General features: G+C 39.0%; 1 long non-coding RNA gene across 3 annotated transcripts; it reads right to left on the bottom strand.

Annotated features, from left to right (window-relative positions):
* Positions 1-1,437: 1,437 nt before the first annotated feature.
* On the bottom strand, positions 1,438-26,641 carry LOC148149153 (uncharacterized). Of its 3 annotated transcripts, XR_015758047.1 has the most exons (5): positions 26,326-26,641; positions 24,138-24,246; positions 23,270-23,426; positions 13,099-13,529; positions 1,438-2,676 (listed from the first exon to the last, which is right to left on the bottom strand). It is a non-coding gene; the product is annotated as an uncharacterized LOC148149153 (long non-coding RNA). The 3 variants fall into 3 exon arrangements; XR_015758046.1 differs by lacking the exon at positions 1,438-2,676 and having other exon boundaries at positions 12,392-13,529; XR_015758048.1 differs by lacking the exon at positions 1,438-2,676 and having other exon boundaries at positions 12,392-13,529; positions 24,134-24,246.
* Positions 26,642-27,206: the final 565 nt, after the last annotated feature.

The following is a 27,206-nucleotide window of genomic DNA, read 5'->3' on the forward strand; positions in this document are numbered from 1 at the left end:
GTGGGCGCAGGTTTGGAATTCCTGCGGTGGCAAGGGAAAGTGCCAGGATGGGAGGGTGGGTTGTTGGGGGGGCGTGGACCTGACCAGGTAGTCACGGAGGGAACGGTCTTTGCGGAAGGCGGAAAGGGGTGGGGAGGGAAATATATCCCTGGTGGTGGGGTCCGTTTGAAGGTGGTGGAAATGTTGCCAGATGATTTGGTTTATGCGAAGGTTGGTAGGGTGAAAGGTGAGCACCGGGGGGGTTCTGTCCTTGTTACTGTTGGAGGGGTGGGGTCTGAGGTGTGGGATGTGGATGAGATGCGTTGGAGGGCATCTTTAACCATGTGGGAAGGGAAATTGCAGTCTCTAAAGAAGAAGGCCATCTGGTGTGTTCTGTGGTGGAACTGGTCTTCCTGGGAGCAGATACGGCGGAGGCGGAGGAATTGGGAATACGGGATGGCATTTTTGCAGGAGGTAGGGTGGGAAGAGGTGTAATTCAGGTAGCTGTGGGAGTCGGTGGGTTTGTAAAAAATGTCAGTGTCAAGTCGGTTGTCATTAATGGAGATGGAGAGGTCTAGGAAGGGGAGGGAGGTGTCAGAGATGGTCCAGGTAAATTTAAGGTAAGGGTGGAATGTGTTGGTGAAGTTGATGAATTGCTCAACCTTCTCGCGGGAGCATGAGGTGGCGCCAATGCAGTCATTCATGTAGCAGAGGAAGAGGTGGGGAGTAGTGCCGCTGTAATTATGGAAGATGGACTGTTCTACGTAGCCAACAAAGAGACAGGCATAGCTGGGGCCCATACGTATGCCCATGGCTACCCCTTTGGTCTGGAGGAAGTGGGAGGATTCGAAGGAGAAATTGTTAAGGGTGAGGACCAGTTCGGCCAAACGAATGAGTGTTGGTGGAAGGGTACTGTTGGGGATGTCGGGGGAGGAAGAAACGGAGGGCTTGGAGGCCCTGGTCATGGCGGATGGAAGTGTAGAGGGACTGGATATCCATGGTGAAGATGAGGCATTGGGGGCTGGGGAAACGGACGTCTTGGAGAAGGTGAAGGGCATGGGTGGTGTCTCGAACATATGTGGGGAGTTCCTGGACTAGGGGAGATAGGTCAGTGTCGAGGTCGGTAGAGATGAGTTCAGTGGGGCAGGAGCATGCTGAGACAACGGGTCGGCCAGGGTGGTCAGGCTTGTGGATCTTGGGAAGGAGGTAGAACCGGGCAGTGCGGGGTTCCCGGACTATGAGGTTGGAAGCTGTGGGTGGGAGATCTCCTGAGGTGATGAGGTTCTGTATGGTCTGGGAGATGATGGTTTGGTGATGGGGGGTGGGTTCATGGTTGAGGGGGCAGTAGGAGGAGGTGTCCTCGAGTTGGCGTCTGGCTTCAGCGGTGTAGAGGTCAGTGCGCCAGACTACCATTGCGCCCCCTTTATCTGCTGGCTTGATGGTGAGGTCGGGATTGGAGCAGAGGGAGATGTTATGGCAATACCATCAGACAGAGTGGAATGACATATTTTATTACAATTTTCTTGTGTTTCTCTCATTTTTTATGTTTATTCACAGAATGTGGCTGGCAATGCCAGTATTAATTGTCTATCCCTAATTGTTATTGAGATGATGTTGATGAGCTCCCTTCTTGAACCACTTCAGTTCACGGTCTGTAGGCATGTTAGAGAGAGTTCCAGGATTTTGACCCAGCAGCTCTGATAATGATGAAGATAGTGTGAAATCTGGAGAGAAAAGTGTGGTTTGTGATTTTTTTGCTTTTGTTTAATTGGCACCACAGAATAACATCTTTATTGTGCCAACATATCATGGATAGTGCTGGATATCAGGCATAACCTGGTAATATGGTATTTCTGATAATGAAAAAAATTATAAATTTAAATAATCTGCAGATGAACCTTGAAGATTTCAAGTTATCTTGTTGCAACTGAATACTTTTGCAGCTCTTTTGATTGGGATTGTCCTCGGGAAGATTGTTTGTGCACTATCCTTGAAACAAATGGTGTGGACAGCTACTTTCTGTTTTGTTATTGCTAGAGGGGGCACTGGGTACCCGTAATGGTCAATCCCAACAGCCCATTTCATACTTTATAGAACATGATCAGTCTACGTTTCTCCCTCCTTTGCTGTAGTAACTTCCTAAATCTTTGAGCACACGTTTGACAGCGTTGTATTTCCCACTGATGCATGCAGAATTGGGCAGCACATCTTTGGAATGCTTCAATCTTATTTATATTACTCACCATATAAATATCCCACACATAACTTGCATTCTCGTGGATTGGATAAATTAATAATTGATTAGCTGTAATTCTGATATTTTTGTTAGTTTCTTCCTTCAACATCCATGAACCCTGCTTGCTTTGGGTGCTATCTGCTGAATGTAGACTCTCTATTTACCTTTTTTTTTACAAGAACCCCCAGGTATAGTTCTGAATACTTATTAAAGAATTTGTGCTTGGCTTTTCTAGATGCCATGAGTTTGAAAGATGCTATCAAAGGATCCCTGGGGAATTGCTGCAAATGATCTTGTAAACATGCTGTTTGTGAAGAAGGTGAATGCTTAAGGTGGTGCCTGGCATGCCAATGAGGCAGACTGCTTTGACCAGGATGATGGTGAGCTTCTTGAATGTTGGTGGAGCTGCACTCATCCAGGCAAATGGAAACTACTGTATTCCATCACACTTCTGACTTGTGCTGAAAATAGAAAGAAAGGAAGATTAAGGAATGTGAGGAGTTACTTTTTAAGACTCTTGGAAGGAATATGTTAAAGATAATATGATAGATATTGATTTGAAGAGCATTGAAAATGGATGGGAGCATTTAAGCTACAGTACAAACATTTGAGAAGGAGCAAGTATTTCATGCAAACAATTCTCTTAATAAGTATATTTTAAACCTGAAATATTCTGCAATATTGTCTTTCCTACTGAGTACGTTAGTTATTTTTCTCTATCTTGTAAACAAGAAGCACTTAGAAATATTTTTGCCTTCAGCTTTGCAAAATCATATACCTTCTTTCTAATACATTTTCAACTTTGCATTGAATTTTAGTTTATAAAATAATGTATATTGTTCAAAAATGTATATTGTAAGACTCTGAAAAACTGAATAGCTTAATAATATGCCATTTTGTAATGGAAACAAGGTCAGAATTGAGTCTCTGGTAGTGAGATAGTATTATGGTACATTTTATTTACTTAACACAAAAACATACTTTGTACAACAGTTGGAAAGGAGGTATATTTCTCAATAAAATATTAAAACTGAAAGCTTGTGTAAATGGAGATTCATTTTTATAATTTCAACTGTATATACATTCCTCTAACTTGTAATTATTTTCAAATTCTGCCCTTTAATGGTGATGATTGTATAAAAGAAATAAACAACCTTTTATTTATATGGCATATTGTCATGGCCTTAGGATTCTCCAAGGCATCAAATAAGTACTTTTAAAAGTTCAATCACTGCTATTGTATTGGACAAAGAGTAAATGTAGCAGGGGTAAGTTACATAGCAATGTCTTATAAAAAGTAACTGAGATAAAGGACCAGTTCATTTCTTATTTCCCTTTGAGCAAAAAGTGTTGAGCCAAACATGTAATGAACTCCATACTTTTTTGTTCAATTACTGTTACTCCATGGGACTTTTTACATGAATAAACAGGCAAGAGTCTTGATTTACTATTTCATCTGAAAGACAGTGCCTCCAAAAATACCGCACACATTTCATTGAATTGTCAGCATAGACTAAATTGTCAAATCCTGGGGTGGTGTTTAATTTTGCAACTTTTTCCTGCAACGCTGACCAACTGAATAGTAGTGATTGAACTTTCACTTCTAGAGACTCGTGAAATGAAAGTCTGACTGCAGTTAATGCAAAATGAATGTGGGTAATTATAATGCACTCCAAGTGGATGTACGCCCATTGTGGTAAACTGCACCCAAACCTGTAATATTTTCATAAAAGAGCACAGAACAGATGACTGGAAAATACAAAAATGCCAATGATTGTAAGAATTAAATAAACATAAATAATTTGGGGAATACTTAATATTTGGCAGTATATTTTCAACTAGAAACAGAGTTGAGGACAGTGTTTAATTAACACAACAGGAGTTTTGCCTTTTGGCCGGAAAACCAACAAGAACTCACCATTGCCATCTTTAGGAAAGATTCATCAGGATTAAATGCTCCTTGAGTACTTTGGTGGCTGCAAAATAACTTTCCTGGGAATAAGATATCCATGGATAGAAACCCCACCCTTGAGAGCTGCCAACCAACCAGTGGTGAGTAGCTGTTTATTACGGGACATATCTGGTAATAAAGGCAGCGAGAGGCCTAGGATCACTAATGGCTGCAAACCAGAGGTTAGAAAAGGTGGGATGGAGCTCATGGGCTGGGGGCTCTGGGCTATACATTGTTGAATACCAGCTAGGGATGATTCCCTTTGGGTATTCTTTGGGCGTCAGTTTTCCATTTATGAGCCTCAAATGATGTTGGTCACATGAGTTTTCCAATCCCAAGCTTAACTGAGGAAGAGGTGGGAATGTTGTGGGGTCCCTACACCATACTGTCCCATCCAGTTGAATGCTTCCTTCCTCCAAATTTGATTCTATTCAATGTTTCACATATGTGACCTTTCCTCAGAACTCAGATAGTTCCTATGATAAAGAGTTGTCCACCAGAGACTAAAAATGAGAGATATTGTTGGAGCTGTAAAGGAATCTTTACGTTGCATCCCATGTTCCTTTATTGAATTGACATCAATGGACAACTATGATTCATTAAAATAATCTTTCAATAATCTGACACAATGCATTGTAATACTATTTGAAAAAGCACATCTAGCATCACCTCATGGTGAATGTTTAAATCTAATTCAGCCTAAGAAGGAACGGTTTGGGCAATCACAGTTCAATTCCTTCTGGGTGGAGACACAGATCTCAAACCGTGTACAATTTGGTGCTAATTGTCAATCTTACTCATAGGGAGAAAAGCAATCTAATAAAATTCTGTAGCACTCATCCTTTGAATGTAATGAAACTGTCAAATCGAGAATTATAAACCCAACTGTGATGAAGTATTATATTTCTTTGCACATGGTGCATTCCTGTATAATACAAGGTCAAAATTATAATCTTCCAACGAAAATAAACTCTTGAGAATTTTGTATTAAAGTTATATCCTACAGCACATTCAATTATACTTTGGTATAATAATTAATTATTTTATTTTTATAAAAATGGAACTTGATATGACTTAAACTGTAATAAAGCACAACGTTGAGATCATCATGACAAAAATTACCCCTTGACCATTCCCAACAAAAAGCTTTTTGAAACATATTTGTTGTGCAGAGCAGAGTCACCTTTAAAGCCTAAGTTCTGTTCACAATTGACAGAAAACAAAAATATGGTCAAACTGCAAACTCCAAACAACACTATAAGAGTGCAGTGTCTTTAAGGGATTATTTCATAATTTTAATTTCTATGTTCTCCCTGTTTTGGATGATTTTGACCACGCTAGATACAATTACTTGAGTTTTCTCACCTCTTGCCCAAATTACTGTTCTTTTGGTGTCAGCATCTCACAGTGACTGTTGACTGTAGAAGGCATCACATTGAAATTTGATCTTTCCTAGCCTAAAATCACCGCTTTCACTCAGATATTCACCTTTTCTCATGCAAATCATTAGTACCAATCGAAACCAGATACTCTGATCGAATTTTCCCTTCACTAATTATTGAAGTCAATTGTAGTATGTCCACTACAACAACTGCCAGTGCAACTGCATCCAGGACTGTATGGCCCAATATAACATCACTCATTTAACCACAGCAAACCCTTGCACAATTTTCATACAAGGAGATAGCATGGCAATATATTGAAATGAATATCATCACAACACTCACAAGTGAGAAAAATAAGTCAAAAGAAGTTTCTATTACATCTATTCCCTCCAAAAATTATATCATCTATCCCGTGAAGACAATGCCACTTTAAAAGAGGATGCAGTGATCCTAAAACAATTCAGGTGTCAAGTTGCAAGGTGCTCATCATGATAATCCTTATATAATTTTCAATCATGTAGCCTTTTCCTTGTAATAGAAAATAGCTTGAAATGCTAGACAGTAATAATGTTAGCTTACTCAATTTTGGTTCTGAACCGTCATCAATCACTCTGCCATGAAACAGGAGTGTGGTCAAAAGATTGCAAGTATTACCAATCCCCATGCACTGCAGGGAGACTCCTCTCTCCACCCTCCTCCCCTGTCATATGCAGACAACCACACTGTAATCTCGCTAAATGATTCCATTTTAATACCACATACACTTAGCACATCTCTAAATGATAATTTGAAACATCAGGGAGCAGTGCCAAACTACATATTATTACACAAAGCATAGCAATGTGGTGACACTGACAAAACACTGTCACTGTAACCATCCCCTACAATAAACATCTTACCCCAGTGCTAAAAGCTGACTGAAGTAAAGAGCTCTATCGTTCAGTTCCTGACTCTTTACATCTCTTTCAAATGTAAAGAAAAATTCAAGTGTACCAAAAAATCAATTCCTGCCTAATCAAACAGTCTGTTTTTTTACCTTACTTGCTTACCTGCAATTAGGTGGCGCTTTTTAAGAAAATAAAGATTGAATATTTTAATATCCATGTTTGCATTATTTTGCACTGCACACATTCAACCCAGATACACTTCTTGGGTTTGCAAAAAAGCAGGTACTTTATTTAATCATTTTTACCCTTCTCTGTTATTATTGCTGCAGTTACTATTTAATGGACACTCAATAGCATCTACTGTCTTGCTCATTATTGGCCATTATTTATTTACTTCCCTCCTGCAAGAGGAAAGTGGGGGTGCCATATTATGTCCATTGCTGTCCCATCCTGACATTCACAAATACAACACTGCAAGGGACTATTATTGGATAGACTTAGCTGCCAGAATCCAGGCCAGCTTTCTAACTACCTAAATCCAGAGGCACTGAGCAACATCCTCTTTGAAATCAGCAGACTGGGAACTGTAAGTGGGGCTTATTCAGTCAGTCTGGTTGTACCAAGAAGTGTATTTATTTCTTTATTCTAATTCTGTTTCCATCTTGTATCGACAGTAAGTCCTAAGCACAATAGATAGGGGTATGAATGTCGACATTACTTCTGCCATGGTTGCCCTCTGGCTAACTTTTAAATGAAGCTGAAATATGATAATATAAAATAGTCTCTTCTGCCTTTATTCAAATTTGTTTTTGCTCTTTCTTCCTGGTTCATGTTTTCCATCCTTCTTGCTGCAGTTGCTCAATTGTGAAAACTGACATAACTCACCTGACTAAGTTAAATGGGTGGTGGGGCAACTATATTGGTAAAATCAGAAGCTGACTTTTAGGAGTCACTTCAGCCACCAAGCCTTCCAGTTTCTTAAAGTCAGTTTTAGCAATTTTATTTATATTTTGTCCCAACTTCTAATTTCTATCCTTGTACTTCTGGGGATGTTAACTTCTTCTTGAGGTATACACCAACCAGTCGCTCTCTGATATCTCACTCTAGAGACTGATTTCTTTTTGAGGCCAGCCTGAGAGTGTAAAAATAAATTTATTCAACTATAAAGAATCAAAGTTGAGTCTTATTCACTCCTTACCCAGTATCCTTTCCAGTCCACACTTTGCAACAGGAGACACCAATAAGTGAGCAGAAGTCAGAACCCAAACTGATTACTCTTTTCACTGGGACCAATGCAGTGAAGCCAATTGTATGGCCCTTCCAGCTGAGATCAGTTTGTGCTCATCTGCTCTGCCTCCTTCTTGTGCACCAGGGATTTATTACACTTTTTAATCCCTTCATTTAGTAAGTTCCTTTTTGTAATGTAGATCTAACCAAAAACTCTTTGTAACTATCATTGCTTTTTCTTTATTCAGCAATGAAAATAAGCCTTAATAATCACATTGTAACCTAAAAATGTCAGCTCAAAAAACTATAATTAAGGCACAAATGCAATAAACTATAATGAACATTAGAATGACAACTCTTTGTGTTAAAATATTAAAGTGATGTATATTGCACTGTTTATGGGAATCTAAATGAGTTCAGCTTATTTCTCAAAGATTCATGACCACTGTCCTAGTTAAGTATCTTTACAATCACGGCACTTTACTGCTTTCAGTTTAAAAGGAAAGGCTGAAGAATTTGCATTCTGACTGACATAACTCTGAACCACAAATGTTCTTTCCCTTGCAGTGCTTGGTGTTGTCCTGAATCATATAGGTCAGGAATGTCCGAGGTCCACACCCTGTGCTTTTAGCTGTTTGCAGCTCATAAGAATATTCCTGGATTATGTGAGGTAATTCAACAAGGAATCCCATTCTTAATTGCAATCCTATGATTTTAATGGTTTCAAATAATATTAACAGCGGACAGTGGGTGATGAGGTTCAGTGGTAGCTTCCCCATCTCTGAGCCAGGAGGCCTGAGTGCAGAGGTAAAAAATAACATCTCTGAGCAGGTTGATTAGAAACAGGCTATGGGATGGGCTCTTGTGTATCATGATAGTGTCTCAAAAGGTCTGTGGTCGAGTCCTACCCGTGCCAGAAAGAGTCAGAACATGCCTGACTGGATTGATTTAAATATGTTGACACCCCATACTGTTATCTGCTCACTATTCAGATTGATACATAAAGTGTGTCCAGTGGATAATTACTGAATAGTTATTTTCAGCTGTGGCATTCTGCCCCAGTTAGTGGCTTTTAGCAGATCAGGAGATAAAATTGGAAGCAGTACTTGTCAATACAACTAAATGAGATGCCTTGGCACATGGTAGCTTCATTTAACCACACATTTAACCAGTTTATCACATGACCCTTTCACCTCTTTGATCTAGTTTAAATCCAGTCTAGATTGATAGGATAGAGATCCTTTTCTCTTATGGCAATAAAGAGAAATGCACCATCTACAAAATACACTTTATTAACACACCAAGGTAACATCATCAACAACTTCCAAACCCACCACCTCTATCACATCTAGAAGGTCAAGATCACATGGGAACACCATAATCTGTAAGTTTCCCTCCACGTCAAACCATTCTGACTTGGAACTATATTGCCATTCCTTCACTATTGTTCATTCAAAATCCTGGAGGTCCTTTCATTATGGATGTACTTGCACTTGATGGACTACAGTAGCTCATGAAGGACACCAACATCTTTGCCAGGGCATTTAGGGATGAGGAACAGATGCTGCCCTTCCAGTGATGCTCACAACCCAGGAAAAGACTAAAACAAAGTAGGGGAGTTTCACATCAGTTTGGTTATTGGATTCCAACATAAATCTACCCCAAGTTAGTAATTGGGAATCACAGTCAGATAGACTCCAGAATAAGTGAGCATGGGAGATGGTGAAAGATTTTGCAGTTAGGATGTTGTCCAAATTTAGAACTGAATTATATTGTTAGGGCTACATCTGACTAAGCAGTGCTTACTGCTAACCATACAGAACCTGCAATGAAAAGAATATTTGAATCCCTAGCACTAAAATGCCTCACTTTGATGAGTACGTGATTTACAAAAAAATGCTCTATTAAAGAATTTGTCAGCTTGATCTTTTTCAGTAAAGAAAAAATGATTTTTTTTTCTGAAGGTTTAATTGATTGACATTAAAAGTTGGAAAAAAATAAAACATATCTAATCTTAAAAAGCTGCTTGGTACTTGTAGGCTTCACCATTCACTGCAGGCTCTCCTCTATTGAAACTGGCAGCTCACATTTTAGCTTTGGACTGACTCTGTCATCCTGCCCAGAATGTTCCTGCCACTTTACATGAGAGCTCTTCACAGAAAGACACATGTAGTTCGAATCATACAATCAATAGAACACTTAATGGACAATTAGGGAACAGCTGTAGGCCTGTCAGAGACCCATCTGTACACAAGTTGAACAGCCTCACTCAGGACAGGGCCTAGAAAACAAAGTAAATTGCTGCAGGGCATTGGTGCATAGTACAGAAATAAGCTCTATAAAACATTACTGTGGGATTCATTCATTCCCTCTTATAAAAATTTAAACAGGTGCAAGAAATTAGACAAATTCAGGGAAGGGCTTTTGTCAACACACTCCTAGAAATGAGACGATGAATTGATCAATATGTTTTTCTTTGCAATTTGATCCTGATGTAAATAAAATCTTCCCATATAGTTACAGGAATAGGTTTCTTTTGAGGTTATTGCTGTTTCAGTACCAATGAAATGAATTATTTCAAGGAGTAAGAGCACATACAACTGGAGGGATGTTTCATCTTCAATTCTCCCCCTCCTATCACCACTGCCACTATATTCAAATTTCTGCTTTCTTTTCTGCTAGGGGAGCTGGGTCATACCGAGCTCCAGTTCCATGTGGATGCCATGTACCTTCTGAAACCTTAACCAAGTGGTCTTTCTTTGATAAATTCAGTTGTGGTAAATGAAGGCATGGAAAATATATAATTACAGTCAAGGTGAGTGTCTTGTGTGATGTTTGAACCTAATCTTGATTTGCAGATCTGATTGCAAATATTACATGCCAAGTCATTAGTCATGGGTGAAGGCATTGGCTTTGCACATGCTTCATGTCCTGTAGGGACCTGACTGTTTGCCTCAGATCTTTAAGGTGACTATAACTAGTGAATGTAAGCAGGCTGTTACACTGTAGAAAGAAACCACAGCTGGGTTTTCATCCAACATGCCCATTTCTGCTTCTACCAGGAAACACAACATATCAAGGTATTAGTGGATGAGAAATCCCTTTGGACTATCTTAATTCACCCATCCAGAATACTATCTCTTCGAGCACTGAGAGTACCTGTCAAATTCCATGCAGTATATACTTTTTGTCTTCAATGAGTTCAGGATTTTTATGTAGAACTCTACTTGGAATTCTACTTCATGCTTTGATCACTGTGCAAGGAACTTTCAGGTAGGGTTAACTTTTACCAATTTAAACACATTCTCTCCTTCATCCACTCCCATGGTTTATTTTAAAGTTGTGTTCTATATAAAAGTTTTCTATATTGCATGCGATCATATATAACCCTGTCAAATTACCTCTTCAAGACCATCTTTTCAGGTCGAGAAACCAACTTCCAATTTAAGCTAAAAACTGAAGTTACAATTGTTAGCAGGAAAGAAGGAAAGTGGTCAGGAGAACCCAATATGGATAGGTAAGAGGCTCAAGTAGGTGATCAAGGCAAGGGATGTGGTCTGTGTAGCTATGAGGAGGAAGGGTAGACCAAAGGAGGATGAGAGGGATACAGATAAGTCAGGGGACAGGGAAGGAAAAAGGGTCTGTCAATCAGATATGCCTCTCCAAAGCCTCATCTGTGCCCCTTGTCCGTTTTTATTCATTCACCGGACATGGGCATTGCTGGCTAGTCTAGTGTTTATTGCCCATCCCTATTCAACTACATTACTGTGGGTTTGGAGTCACATGTAGGCCAGGCCAGGTAAGGATGGTAGTTTCCTTCCTTAAAGGACATTAATCAGCCAGATGGATTTTTTCCTGATAATCAACAATAGGTTCACAGTCATCATTAAACTCTCAATTCCAGATTTTTATTGAATTCAAATTCCACCATCTGCCATGGTGGGATTTGAACCCAGGTTCCCAGAACATTATCTGGATCTTAGAAATTAACAGTCCAATGATAATAACACTAGGCCACTCTATCCCTCATGCCTTTACACAGCCAGCCTGTAATCCTTAGGCCTTGTCAGCACAACCTATCACACAATTCTCGAGGTATTGTCTGATGAGAATTGGACACAATGCTCAATGCGCAGTTAGAGCAGATATGGAAACCCTGCTTCACACTCCTTAATAAATGTTCACCAATATTGCGGGATGGTTTAAACAAGAGTGGAAGGGACACAGGAACCTGCACAGGAAGACAAGCCTGAAGGAAACAAAAGTGGAAATGTTAAATAGAACAATAGAAAGCCAATGTAAAAGGCACCGGAATGATGATTTAGCAGCAAGTAAGGATAGGATACAATAAAATGTGCAAAAATGTCAAATAAACAAATCTAAAAATTCTACATTTGAATGTATTAAGCATTCACAAAAGGTAGATAGTTGGAAACAGTTATGACATGATTGTGATCATGGAGACATGGCTGTGAGATGACCAAGGATGGGAACTGAATATCCAAAGGAATTCAATCTTTAGGAAGGACTAGCAAAATGAAAAAGGAGGGAGGGTAGTGTTCTTATTGAAAGGTGAAATCAGTGCAATGCTGAGAAAGGATATTAGCACAGGAACTCTAGATATTGAATGGAGCTAAGAAGCAATAGAGTGCAGAGAATATTAATGGGACATGTCTATACACCTTCTAACAATAATAGAGATAACGAATTGCATTAAACAGGAAATTAGAAATAAATGCAATAAGTGCGCTACAGTTGATATATGTGATTTTAATCTATGTAAAGACTGGGTGAACCCACATTAGCAATAAGGTTGTGGTGGAAGAATTCTTTGAGCGTATGCAAGTTTTTTTTAGTCCAGTACATTGAGGAACCAACTAGACAACAAACTATTCAAGATTTTCTGCAATGAGAAGGCATAATTAGTAAACTTGCAGTGAGAGGTCTTTTAGGAAAAAGTGACCATAACACAGTAGAATTCTTCATTGGGATAGAAAATGAAATGTCCAGTCCAAACCTAAGATCCTAAATTCAAACAAAAAAACTATGAAGGTGTGAAAAGTGAGTTGGCTGTAATCAACTGGTTAACTTCACTAAAAGGCATAACAAATACTTAATATTTAAGTATTTATGCATTTATACATTCTTTGAAGGCAAAAGAACACGACAGGAGATGTGGCACAACCATGGCTAACAGAAGAAATCAAAGACATTATAGATCCAAACAAGAAACAGATAAATTTGCTAGAAAATGTAGCAAGCTTGAGGATTAAGAGCTGTTTAGAATTCAGCAGATGAGGACCAAGAGGTTAATTAACAGGAGAAAAATAGAGTATGAGTGTAAACTTAAAAGGAACATAAAAACAGACTGTCAGAGTTTCCATAAGAATGCAAAAAGAAAACGATGAGTGAAAACAAACATAGGCCCCTTACAGTCTGAAACTGGAGAATTGAGAATGTATGGTTCTGTTCGCCGAGCTGGAAATTTTTGTTGCAAACGTTTCGTCCCCTGTCTAGGTGACATCCTCAGTGCTTGGGAGCTTCCTGTGAAGCGCTTCTGTGGTGTTTCCTCCGGCATTTATAGTGGCCTGTCCCTGCCGCTTCCGGTTCTCAGTTTCAACTGTCCGCTGTAATGGCCGGTATATTGGGTCCAGGTTGATGTGTTTGTTGATGGAGTTTGTGGATGAGTGCCATGCTTCTAGGAATTCCCTGGCTGTTCTTTGTTTGGCTTGCCCTATAATGGTAGTGTTGTCCCAGTCGAATTCATGTTGCTTGTCGTCTGCGTGTGTGGCTACTCAGGATAGCTGGTCGTGGCGTTTCGTGGCTAAATCTTCACCCAAACATTGAGAATGTATGGCAAGGAACTGACAATTAAACAGAACAATTAAACAACTATTTTTGTTCTGTATTCACAACCAGACACAAATAACTCCTCAAAAATGTTAGGCAAGCAAGGGTCTTTTGAGAAGGATGCATAAAAGAAGTGAATATCAATAAAATGTAGTGCTGGAGAACATGATAAGATTGAAAGCTGATAAATCCCCAGATGTGACAATGCATATCTTACGATACTCAAAGAGGCAATCAAGGAAACAGTGGATGCATTAGTTGTCATCGAATCGTAGCACCATTAAGTACAGAAGAGGCTGTTCAGCCCATCAAGTTTGTACTGCCAAAAATTTACTGCTGTCTACACTATTTCTACTTTTCTGCACTAGGCCAGTAACCTTGAAAGTTACTCCATTCCAAGTCCTCATCCAAGTTTTTAAACTTTGTGAGGTTTTCCGCTCAACTACCCTCCTAGGCAGTCCATTCCAGACCTCCATTAGCCTCTGGTTAAAAACATTTTTCCTCAATTCCCCTCTAAACCTCCAGCCTTTCACCTTAAAATAATGCCCCCTTGATAATGACCCTTCACTAAGAGAAATAGCAACTTTCTATTCACCCTGTCGATGCTCTTCATAATCTTATACATTCATATCAGGTCCACACTCAACTGTATCTCCTTTGTACATCTGCCAGTGCAATCACATCTTTCCTATAGTGTGGTGACCAGAACTGCACACAGTATTTTCTCTTCCAAAGTTCTGTAGTTCTAAAAGATTGAAATAAATATTGCCAAATATAACCACACTGTTTGAAAAAGAACAGAGATTGGAAACTGAGACTCACAGATATTTAAGTTAGCCTAATATCAATAGTGAAAAAACTGCTGGAATCCATTGTAAAGGATGTGATAATAGTACACTTAGAAAATACCAGCTTAATTACACAAAATCAACATGGATTTATGCAAGGGAACTCATGGTTGAAAAATCTACTGGATATTTTTGAGGATGTCACTAGTGGATTAGACAAGGGATAACCAGTGGAGGTAGTGCATTTAGATTTTCAGATTGCTTTTGAGAAAGTGCTACAAAGGACCTTATTGAGCCAAATCAAAGCATATGGGATTGGTGGAAATATACGGCATGGACTGAAAATTGTTTAAAAATGGGAAACAGAGAATAGGAATAAATGGGTTGATTTTGGAGTGTAAGGTGGTGACAAGTGCTGTGTGCAGGTATCAGTTTAGTCCCAGCTGTTCACAATTTTTATGAGGGAATCAAATGTAAAATTTCCAAATTGATAATGACAAAGTTAGGTGGGAGTGTAAGTGTTGAGGTAGGAAATAAAGGGGTGTCAGGGTGACTTAGACAAGGTGAGTGAGTGTGCAAATACATGGCAGATGCACTATAGCATGGATACATCTTAGGCTGTCTACTTTAGTAGGAAAAGCAGAATGGCAGAGTATTACTAAAATCATGATAGATTGGGAAAAGTTCATGTCAAAGGGAACTGGTTGTCCTTGAAAGGAAACATTCAGGTGCAGCAAGCAATCCGGAAGACAGCTGAAATGTTGGCTTCGTTGCAATAGGATTGATTACAGGAACAAGAAAGTCTTACTGCTGTGCAGGGCCTTGGTGAGAGTACACTTTGAGTATGACAGTTTTGATCTTCTCACCTAAGAAAAGATATAATTTCCAGAAAGGGAGTACAGCAAATGTTTATCAGAGTGGCTCCTGGGATAGTAGGTTTGACTTATGCTGCAAGATTGGGTTGACTGGGCCAGTATTCACTGGAGATTAGAAGAATGAGAAGGGCTCCCATTAAAATGCATATAATTCTAACAGGAATGGACAGACTAGATACAGGAATTATGTTTCCCCAGGACAAAATGTCATAGTTACAGGATACATGATAGGCCATTTCGGACTGAGATGAGGGGAAATTTCTTCACTTCATTGGTGGTGAACCTGTGGAATTGTCTGCTACAGAAGGCTGTGGAGGTGCAAATGAATTAATATATTTATGAAAAAAAAAGGTTGATAGAAGTTAAAGATGTCAAAGGATAGGGGAGAGCATTGAAGTAAGGCCTCGAGATAGAGGATCAGCCCTAAACATGTTGAATAGCAGAGTGAGCCCAGTTGGCTGTAGGTTAACTAGAAGGCCTTTAACAAGGTGCCATGCAGGAGGCTGCTCAAAAAGATGTTGCTGGAGGCAAGGTATTGGCAAAGATAGAGAATTGGCTGACTGGCAAAAGGCAAAGAGTGGAAGTTTAAAGGATCTTTATCAGGATTCCAACCGGAGTTCTGCAGGGTCACTGTTGGGACTACAATTATTCACACTATACACTAATGATCTGGGTGAAGGAACTGAGGGCATTGTTGCTAAGTTTGCAGATGACACAAAGATAGACCGAGGGAAAGGTAGTGTTGAGGAAGCAGGGAGACTGCAGAGGAACTTTAATAGGCTAGGAGAATGAACAAAAAGGTGGCAGATGGAATACAATGTGGCAAAGTATAGAGTTATATACTTGCATAGGAAAAATAGAGACAGAGTATTTTCCAAATGGGGAAATGCTTCAGAAATATGAAGCATAAAGGGACTTAGGTTCCAAGTCCAGGATTCTCTTAAGGTTAACATGCAGGTTCAGATGTCTGTTGGGAAGGTTAATATAATGTTAGCATTCATTTGAAGAGGGCTAGAATACAAGAGCAGGGATGTACTGTTGAGGCTGTGTAAGGCTCTGATGAGGCATATTTGGAATACTGTCAGCAGTTTTGGGGCACAATTCTAAGGAAGAATGTTCTGGCATTGAAAGGGATCCAGAGAAGGTTTACAAGAATGATCCCGGGGTTGAAGGCCTGGTCATATGAGGAGCAGTTGAGGATTCTGGGGCTGTACTCTGAGTTTATAAGGATAAAGATGTGGTCTAATTGAAATTTATAGAATACTGAGAGACCCCGGATAGAGTGAATGTGGAGATGTTTCTACAAATAGGAGAGACTAGGGCACAGCCTCAGAGTGAACTGAGAAGAAGAGGAATTTCTTCAGCCAGAGGCTGGTGAACCTGTGGAACTCATTGCTGCAGGGGACTATGGAGGCAAAGTCATTGAATGTGTTTAAAGCAGAAATAGGTTCTTCATTGATAAAAGGATTTAGGATTATGGGGAGAAAGCAGTAAAAGTCTACAAATAGACTTACGCCAAGGGGGCATGTACAAAGTGAGACTCTGCTGATAACATGTAGCCGACTAGTCCATGGGTTCGGGAACCAGTTGTCTGTGACAAAATCCTTTTGCCTACCAAAACTGTGTGATTGGCTCCCAGAATGCTAAACAGCTTGTGGCTGTGAATAATATTACCAGAAACCTTCAGTTCTCTGGAGGGGAGGTGGAGTCCTTTTCTCTGAAGTTAAAAAATACCTCAATCCTGAAGTAAGATAGTTTATTTTTGATCATTAGTTGCTTTAATCTATTGCTTTTAACGAATAAGTCAGAGACGTTATAAGTCGTGAACCTGTCATTCTGTGCTTCCTGCAAGTGAAGGTACCTGGTAGCAAGACACGACAAACCAAAAGGTACATCTCAATGAACCTTGTGATCAGGGACCATTGAGCTGCCTTTCCTCCACCAATACACCATTTTATTTTTGTGTGTGTCTATCTGTATGTGTGTCTACAGAGAATTTGTCAGGAAGTTAGAGTTTTAACTAATGGAATTATATGCCAACAGTTCATAGTTATTTCCCTCTAGCTAGAATCTATTTATAATAAATAGTAATTTTTATTAAGTACAGAACTCTAGTCCATATTTGCTGTTATCCTGGCTCTGAAAAGACAGGTAAGTTGGAGAATTATACAAACTTTGATAAGGTCTTTAAATTTGAGTCATTGAGTCATACAGCACAGAAACAGACCCTTCAGTCCAACTTGTCCATCTTTCCCAAACTAAATTGGTCCCATTGCCTGCAGTTGGCCCATTTGCTTCTAATTTTTTCTATTTGTGTACCTATCCAGTTTCTCTTAAATGTTGTAACTGTACCTGCATCCACCACTTTCTCTGGCAGATATTTCACAGACAAACCACCACTGTGTGAAAATATTGCCCCTTATGTCTCTTTTAAATCTTTCTCCTCTCACTTTAAAATTATGCCCTCTAGTATTGAACTCCCCAACCCTGGGGAAAAGACCTTTGCTCTTCTTCTTATCCATGCCCCTCATGATTTTATAAACCTCCATAAGGTTACCCCTCAACCTCTTACACTCCAGTGAAAAACATCCTGCCTCTCCTTATAACTCAAACCTTCCAATCCTGGTAACATCGTTTAATTTTTTTTCTGCATCCTCTCCAAATTAGTAATATCCTTTCTATAGCAGGACGACCAGAACACAACACAATACTCCAAAAGTGGCCTCACCAATGTCCTGTACAACCTCAACAGAAGTCCCAAATCCTGTACTCATGGCATAGAGGAGTTTGATTTCCAGCATGCTACCCAATGAGGTATAACACTGCAAATGATGCTCAGTTTGCAATGTTACCAGAAGTGGACCAATTATTCAAGATGCAGTCTGACCAGAACTGGACACAACGGTCAGGTGCAGTCAGAGCAGAAGCAGCAAAGGTTTTGCATCTTCTGCATTGTTGTCCAATGTTGAGTCTGTATCCAAGTTTCTGAGATCAGTTAGTTTTACATGAAAAAGGGCAACTCTGTCAGCAATCTTCCTCCATTCTTACATTAATCCTTTAGTACCCATTGTTTCCTAACTGCATTTCAGCCAACTTCTCATCTTCACCGTTTGTGGCAATTTCCAACAGTTCTGATTTTAATTAATAATCTCATGTGGAGCTTTATTATTTGGTTTTTGGATACCTATCTAGCATCACAGGATTTGCAGTTAGTTTGGGTTGACTTCTCCATATAAAGCTATACTTTTTTTTAAACAATGTAGGATAACAATCAAGGAGATCTGTGCTTTATTATCTGTACTTTTGTTAAGGTTACTGTGGTTAATTGCCACACTTCTAATTCACAAATTCTGATGCAAGGTCATCAATCTCACATTTTATTTCTTGCTGTGAGACCCACGTCTTTCTAACGATTTCGGTTTTTATTAAGCAGATTTAGCCACCAATCCTGGTGCTTGAAATAGTTTACTGATCTGATGATTTAGCAGAGGTTTTCAGCATGTGAACTGAAAGCAAGAATCCAGTTTTATTTTTGAATGCTACCCAACGAGTGAAATTCATCTTTGGTAATAGTGCAAATCAGGTGACAATGAATACACATTGCTTGATCTTCTTTTCCATTGACTTCAATAGAAAACAAAATCAAACAGGTGTAAAATGGCCTTTCAAGTTGGTAGGTCGAACGCTGTTTTCCTAATGTCTTCAAGTCAGAAATGGTATCTGGTAAACAAATTATACTAAATGTCTCAGAGATAGTAAGGATTGCAGATGCTGGAAGTTACAGTCAATAAAATGTTGAGCTGGAAAAGCATAGCAGACCAGACAACATCAGAGGAGCAGGAAAGTCAACATTTCAGTCAGGACCCTTCATCAGGTCTGCAGAGGGGGAAGGGAGCTCAGAAATAAATGGGGGTTGGGGGGGGGGTGGGGCTGGAGGTAAGGTAGGTGCAATGGTGATAGGTGGATACAGATAGTAGGTACGAAATACCTCACCTTAATACAGTACTCTGTATATTTAGTGATTACATTACTCTACAAGGACAACACCACTCATTTTTTTGTACTTTAAATAGTTGTTTTTTTAAAAATAGCGTTAACATTTAAATGTATTTTACATAATTCAGCATTCCCCCATCCAATCAGCACCATCAACCTCTAGTCTCAACCTCCTAATTCAAAAATTATTGTTAAATGGTTGTTCTTACTGAAACACATTCTTTAACATGTTATAAATTGCAATCGAATACATCTATCATGATAATAGTATTTTATCCTCAACTCACTAAAAATTAAAATGATATTTTGAAAAACAAGTGTTTGAACATGTTATAAATATGTAATTGGTAATGTTCAGATAGCTGCCCATGAAGCATTACCTTTTTGTTTTAAATGTAAACAGTTCATGCTTGACAAAAGATTAGATTAAAACATTAAGTTGCTGACGCTTTGCTCACTGTGATTATCAATTGATGTGATTCATGATCACAATTACAGCTGACTGCTGTTGAGTTAGCACAATGTTTATTGCAACCCTGTAACAAACTATTTAATTGCTTGCATGTCAAAAGTGGACAAAGGCAAAATATTCTTTTCCTCACTGTTTTTCTATGGCATAACTGAAACTGTTATGCAAAAAGTGTTGGTGGGCAATAAAAGCATCAGATGTGAATGTTTTTGCATATCATGAGATAAAATTTCTAATAAGTTTGCTCAAAATATTAACTATGATTTTCCATTATTTTCTGCTTCAATTTCAATTTTTCAGTGCGCTATTTTGATGCTACTTAAATTTATTCCCTTCTGATCATACCAAATGTAAATCATGAAATTCAAAGTAGATTCTGTTTTAAAAAAGAAATGAATTTCTAATGAAAACAAAAGGATCCTAACAGTCTTGTGTAATGAAACCAGTTGGATTACCTGCCCTGCCAGTTCTACCCATGCCAGTAACTCAAGTTCCCAACACCTTTTAAATATCTGACATCAAGCTCATACAATGTATCCACTACACACAGTATGGTTACCTCCATAATGGGGAGACCAATGAAGGCTGAACCATTCTTCTGAACAGCTGTCAGTAAACATGATCCTTGGCTATCAGAGGATCAGTGCTTTCGTACACTCACCTTCCTTATTCCACCTTTCTTCCTTCTGGCAAATATAAGACCGTAGGACAGAGGAGCAGCAGAGGCTATTTGCCCCATTGAGTGTGACATGGCTGATTTGACAATCCTCAACTCCACTTTCCTGTTTTTTCCTGAGAATCCTTGAGTCATTTACTGATCAAACATCCAATCAACTCGGCTGTGAATATACTTAGTGACACTGCCTTGATATCTCTCTGCGGTAAAGAATTCCACAGATCCTCTACTACCTGAAACAAATACAGTTCCAGAGCAATTGTGATTTGGGTTCCACTTAAGACACTTTCTTTTCGATATTTAATGCCCTGCCAAGCTTTTCCAGAACTCTGTTAGTAGTTCTATATTTTACTGGATTAAGCAAACTTCCGAAATGGCTTGATGTATATCTGAAGATGGAACTCCCATCAACTGCAACTTCAAGGCTTTCTTATCTGGACTCCCACTGCCCGTGTTCAAAGATAGCACTGGAAAAAACAGTGAAATAGAATGCATCAGTTGCTAGCCACAGATTGTGTATAAAATTGGCCCACTGTTCAAGATTAAAGTTTGGACTGCTAAGATGGTAACTACCACAAGTTTGGAATATTTGCTTAGGGCAGCCCATGCTACTGCTGAAGATTTCTGGTTTCTTGCTATGCTTCATGCTGCCTTGCTTTCTGCCCATGGACAAAAAGCATATACAGTCAAGGTACTTGTTCAAAGAAAAAAGTTAATCTCATATTTTAAAAATCTACAAGTCTGTACACTAGACATTTACTTTATATTTGGAAATAAGATTGGAATGAGTTAACAAGTTCTTGCAATCACCATATGTAAAAGAATTATCGTGGTGCGAGAATTTAAACTGTGCAAACCATACTAAGATAATGAGATGAGATTTTGAGTATGCGGCTTCCGAGACAGCATTGGTTACTGTGGAGCTCATACTGATTTCTAGCAGATGTGGCCACCTCTTAACTAGTTACTGTCTTTTTTGTTAGTGGACATGGCCTTAGGCACTGATCTTGGAGACTTGATTGACACTGCAAAATAAAGCTTGTGTATGAGTACGTTACATGTTTGGAGAAACCCGATATTTTCATCAACTTTTCCCATGTTCAACTTCTATTTTTGTCTTCCACCCAACCCCTCTATTCAAGAACCAAAGCACACCTCATCATATGACTCAAAAATCTGTATATCCCAAAGTTTCATTCTGGTATCACAAAATCTGAGGCAGTAATTTTTTTTTTGGGGGGGGGGCAGTAACCAGGATAAAGTTTAGGAAACCCCACCCTAATCCTTATGATTGCCTTGCTAATAAGGAATATTTCCAAAGTTGAAAGTTTTTTAAAAACTATTCCATCCACAAAGGTTAACAACAATGATATTCAGTGCATTTAGAAGGGAATCTAATAAACATGTAATAAACATGCATCGATTGAAACACACAGAAATTATTTTCCTTCACATGTTAAATTTCTGCAAAGCATGTGATGAAGTAGCCATCTCATTTATTTAAAGCACTGTCCCAAACAATGCTAAATTATATAGATCATGCATTTGTATCCAATCTTTTCATGCTACCTGATCCTAACGAGTATGGCAGTCAAGTTTTTACAAATTGCCTCAATATCCTGTTCCATAGAGATGAACATTTCTGCAGATTTCTCTCTCCTGGGTGATTCTTGCTGCTGTTAAATATAACTGGATCAACTGAATTCCATTTTCTAAATTCCTCAGTGCTGCTAATTCCTTGGCCATCATATCCCATCACTTCCTCATTGGTGATGTCATTATTTGAATCATAGATTTACTGATGTTGCCTTTTAATCACATCTCTGATGGTCTGCTGCCAGAAACTACAGGCAAGTAACCTGAATATACTTTAATGCAACATCCCAGCTGTTCTCAGTTCTTCCTCCTCAAATGTCTCTGTCCTGATGCTTGATCCAACACAGTGATATCAAAAAGGCTGTTATTGTATTTTTGGCATCCAGGCACATTCAAAATGACTTCCAGAACTTGACCATTCTCTACAGTTTGCAGATTTGCATAGGAAATAATTGAATATTTAACATTGTGAAGCAAATCAGGACCAATAAAACGTGGAGCTGGAAAGGCACAGCAGGACCAACAGCTTCAGAGGGGCAGGAAAGATAACGCTTTGGGTCGGGAGCCTTCATCAGGACTGAGGGGGAAGGGAGCTCAGAAATAAATAGAGGGAGGGTGGCTGGGGGAAAATGTAAGTGGGATAGTGATAGGTGGATGTGGGAAAGGTAGGTGATATTTGAGAGGTGCATGCAGGTAGGTTATTGTGATTGAGGTAAAAACAATGACTGCAGATGCTGGAAACCAGATTCTGGATTAGTGGTGCTGGAAGAACACAGCAGTTCAGGCAGCATCCAAGGAGCTTCGAAATCGACGTTTCGGGCAAAAGCCCTTCATCAGGAATAAAGGCAGTGAGCCTGAAGAATGGAGAGATAAGCTAGAGGAGGGTGGGGATGGGCAGTGGGAAAGATGGAGTTGATCGGTGAGAAGAAAGATGGACAGCTTAGGTAATGTCAATGAAGCAGGGAGGCGAGTGAGGGCTGGACTTGGGTGAGGTTTGGGTGGGGAGATTTTGAAGCTGGTGAACTTTATGATGAGGTAATTGGGCTATAAGGTAAGGTCTTGTTCCTTCAGTTTGCGTGTGACCTCAATTTGACAGTGGAGGCGGCCCAGGGTAGACATGTTGCCAGGAAAATTGGAGGGGGAGTTGAAATAGCTGGCAGCAGAAGGTGGTGTTGATTGGAACATACAGAGCATTCGTAAAAAGCCATTTTTGTTGACACACTCTGACTTTATGCTTCTTGGTTTTTTTTGGAGTTTTAAAACTTCATCACTCTGGGAAGAAAGCTAATCTTGATAATGTCAGGATAAAATTTAAGAAGGCGGAGTACTCTTTAAATTCCAATTTAATCCTCACCATCTAGTGATTCCTGCTGTGTGTAGATTCAAGTTGAGGATAGGATCAGGTTTGGCTGTGATTAGCCCTCTCCAATAAAGTAACAGCTGTCCAGCAGTCATCATTTTGATTCATTCATGAGATGTTGTCACTTTGGGCAAAGAAGCTTTGGCTGAAACTGAACAGGGAGAAATTGATTAAGTTATTGAAAAACAACCTGCTTATCCATGAACATCAAACTTAAAAATAGTTTCTATGGCATTATTTGTACTTTAATGTTATTTTTCTGACATTAGCTGCTTTTAAACAAAATGACTGAAGTTATGTGGCCCCAAATGTCATGTGCTTGGTGTGTAAGCTTCTGTCTCTTTCCCATGGTTGCTCATTTCCACAGGAAAAAAAATCTTTACAAATTAGACACAGTAAATTGGTCTGATAATAGTTCAAAACTGATATCTGAATAGTGTCACTTTATAGATCTCTTTGTAACCAGGAATTTACTCCACAGAATATATTAGATTTGGAAGGTCTGAATGTCACTGACATTATTGGCAGCTGTGTTAACAGTGAAAGGAACGTGCTGTGTATGCCACAGTTATTAAATTTCTCCAGAGACCATGACTCATTTAATCAAATATTCATACCTCTCTGTAAATACACACTGAACAGTGTATCCCCTCAGAGAAAAGGATCCCAGTACAAGCATCCTTTCATGTAAAAACTGCAACAAAAAAATCCTCAGAACATGTGGTCATGTTTTTGAATTTATAATGTATGTAACTCTCTACGCCATTTTCAAAAAGGACATGTGAACCCGTCTGACCGATTGCAAAATGTTCATGGTCACACAATTAAATTAAAAATTATTCTTTCATTGCAACATACCAACCATTTTTAATCTGTAACCAAGAAACTCTCAATGAATTCTCCTTCTGTTCCCCTGTTTACCATCAATTCAATGGACTCTCAAATACAGATGAAGAAAGCCAGGCACCAACCTATAACAAGAATTTGTATTTAGCATGACAACAAACCATTGCTTACATTGCCAATTGAACAGTCATAAAAACAGATCTTACATGTGGGTTGTTTCCTGTGGTTTAAATGCTCAGTGTACAACCCATAAATAGACAGCATTTTCATATTTCTCAGATTCAACTTCTGTGTCTGCTCGCTTTAAACATGTTTTTAAAATCTGCTTAACTAATGCCCTTACATTTGTTTGCTGAGATTTTTAATTACATTGATTTTGAAGGTTCCAGGTTCAATGCTGGGCCTGCGTTGAGTTAGTTGGGATCAGTTAGTGGCAAAGCTGTAATTAATCTCAGGATCCTCACTCTTGAAAGGGGAAAATTCAGCCAGTTCCCACTGATGAATACAATCCTGGGTCTCTTGTGAAATGTGTGCCCACATGGACATTGGGTGTGGACAGGATTAGATTATGAACTCCCTCCACCATATGGACACTCAGTACATGGTGAGTTAAATATTCTGGGGCTTTCACTGTTCTGTCTCATGCTAGAAGATTGATCATGAAAGATATTGAAGCTCATTGTTGCACTGGCACTTAATACTAACTAGAGTTTGGCAAAAACAACATGCTAAATATTCTAGAAACCTGAAATAAAAACAGAAAATAGTGGAAATATTCAGCAGGTTGGGTATCATCTTATGAGTAAAAAAATGTTATTTCTCTCCACCGATATTGTTTGACCTGCTGAACAGTTCCAACATTTGGTGTTTTTTGTAACATAAACAGTAAAGAAAATACAATGGAAAACTAAGCTGAATATTTTGAATGAACAGTATTGAGGAAGCTTTATCCTGCATCTAATCAATGCTACACCTCATTTCAGAGTGCTTGGTAAGGCCATGTTGCGAAAACCTCCAAACCATGCTTCAAGTTACCTGACAGCATTTGGTGTTGGCACTGGGTCCCTGAATTAGAAATTGCTCTATTCCCAATACTGACCAGATAAACACAAAATTAATTACCACCCTCCCCCTTAAAAAAAAAACCAGACACATACATTATCTTCCATAATCATTAACTGTAAATCCATCAATGTCCTTTTGCAATCGGTCAGACGGGTTCACATGTCCTTTCTAGTGCTTAGAAAATCTATTAAAATAATTTCCACATCAAGAATGTAATATCCTCCCTGAAAATGGATAGGCTGAAGTTCTCAGAATTAGGTCCCATGTTCAGCTTCTATTTGATGCTGATTTTAACTAAATGCAAACCAATCAAAAGCCATAAAATGCTATGTACAAAAATTGTCAGCAAACAATCACATCGCTCATGGGAAGGGTGGAGTTGATAGGTGAGAAGAAAGATGGACATCCTTGATTTTTCAAATCAACCATAACTCCCAGAAATAAATTCTGTACACCTTGATTTTTACCTTTATTCTTTCATGGAACATGGGTGACACTAGCAAGGCCAACATTTGTTGCCCATCCTAATTGCCTGTGAACTGAGTTTCAGGCCACATCATTGACAACTTAAGTCAACTAAATTGCTGTAGGTCAGGAGTCACATGTAGACCAGATTGGGTACAATGGCAGCTTTCTTTTTCTAAAGGACGTTAGTGAACCAGATGAGTTTTTTTTACAATAATCAATTATGGTTTCTGAAACTAGCTTTCAATTTAAGATTTATTAATTTAATTTAAAATCATTTCCAATGGTGGGATTTGATTCCTTCATCCAGAGCATTATCTTGGGCCTATGGATTAATATTTCAGTGAAATTATGATCAACTACCTTCACTCTCTTTTGTGACGATGCTGCCCCTTTAATTAGGTTATGTTATCCTTGTTTTTCTGAAGAGAAGCCATAAAGGCAAATGTGCCAATTTGTCTGGAATGGTTATTTTGACCAACGGCAAAGGAGTGGCGAGTTCTCCCAGTTCAGGTTTTTGTTAAAGCTTGATTTAGTTTTAGCAGGAGTCAGGAAATGCCGGGGATCTAGAGAAGCAGCTACAGTGAAAAGAGGTTCCATGCTTCAACAGAGGTCTTGCTTGGACTTTGTCTCTGAAATCTCAGCTGCCTGTAAGAACCTGTATTTGAATTTACCTTTTGCCAAGTTGTGTACTTATGGGATGTTGCAGAGATTGGAACAGCTTTGTTAACTTGTGGTACCACGTCAGTTGGGTTATGAAACGTCGATTCTCCTGCTCTTCTGATGCAGCCTGATCGGTTGTGCTTTCCAGCACCACACCCTCGACTCTAATCTCCAGTATCTGCAGTCCTCACTTTCGCCGTATCATATAAATTGTTATTCTAAATTCTGTTTTCTTTTGTTAAGTGTTTCATCCGTAATGTTTAAATAAATTCTGTTTGGTTTAAAGCTGAATGGGTTGACCAACTGCATCACCCCTGGAATATCCATTTTCCATCTGCCTAAACAAAAATAAAAAATTTAGGATCTGGGCTACCTTCTTAAAACATTTTGAGGGATCTGGCCAGGTCCATAATACTTTTAGTATACTTATACTCATTAATAAGGATGCCAAGTGCTGCGTCTTTTAGTTTACCCATAAGAAAAGCCATCAACCCAAAAGCAGAAATGGGTTGCTTTTTAAATTTGGGACAGGCAGCCAGTACAGGTCACCAAGGCTCAGTTAAGTGCAAGTAGCACCTAGCAGAGAACAAAATAAAAAAGTGCATTTTGGATTAAATTTAATTCCTAATGGAGTTAAGAAATATTTTATCCCCATTGTGAGTGCAATGGAATTATAGGATGGGAGGTCCCATAAATGTTAAAGGAGGAGAGGAAGAGGTCAGAGGTCATACTTTACAGCAATTGAGACCTTGGGTAGAGAGAAGCCATAATGAAATAGCAGAGTTGGCTGTGAAGAAATCTATGTCAAGGGTGACATAGAATGGCAGAGAAATGTTTTGGCTATTGCTTAATTACTGGTTCAGTTATCTGTCCCACTGAGATGATCTCTGGT

Source organism: Chiloscyllium plagiosum, unplaced genomic scaffold (assembly GCF_037043375.1).
Source record: "Chiloscyllium plagiosum isolate Xiang-an unplaced genomic scaffold, Cpla_swu_hap1 HiC_scaffold_9, whole genome shotgun sequence".
In the NCBI taxonomy this organism is placed as follows: domain Eukaryota; kingdom Metazoa; phylum Chordata; class Chondrichthyes; order Orectolobiformes; family Hemiscylliidae; genus Chiloscyllium; species Chiloscyllium plagiosum.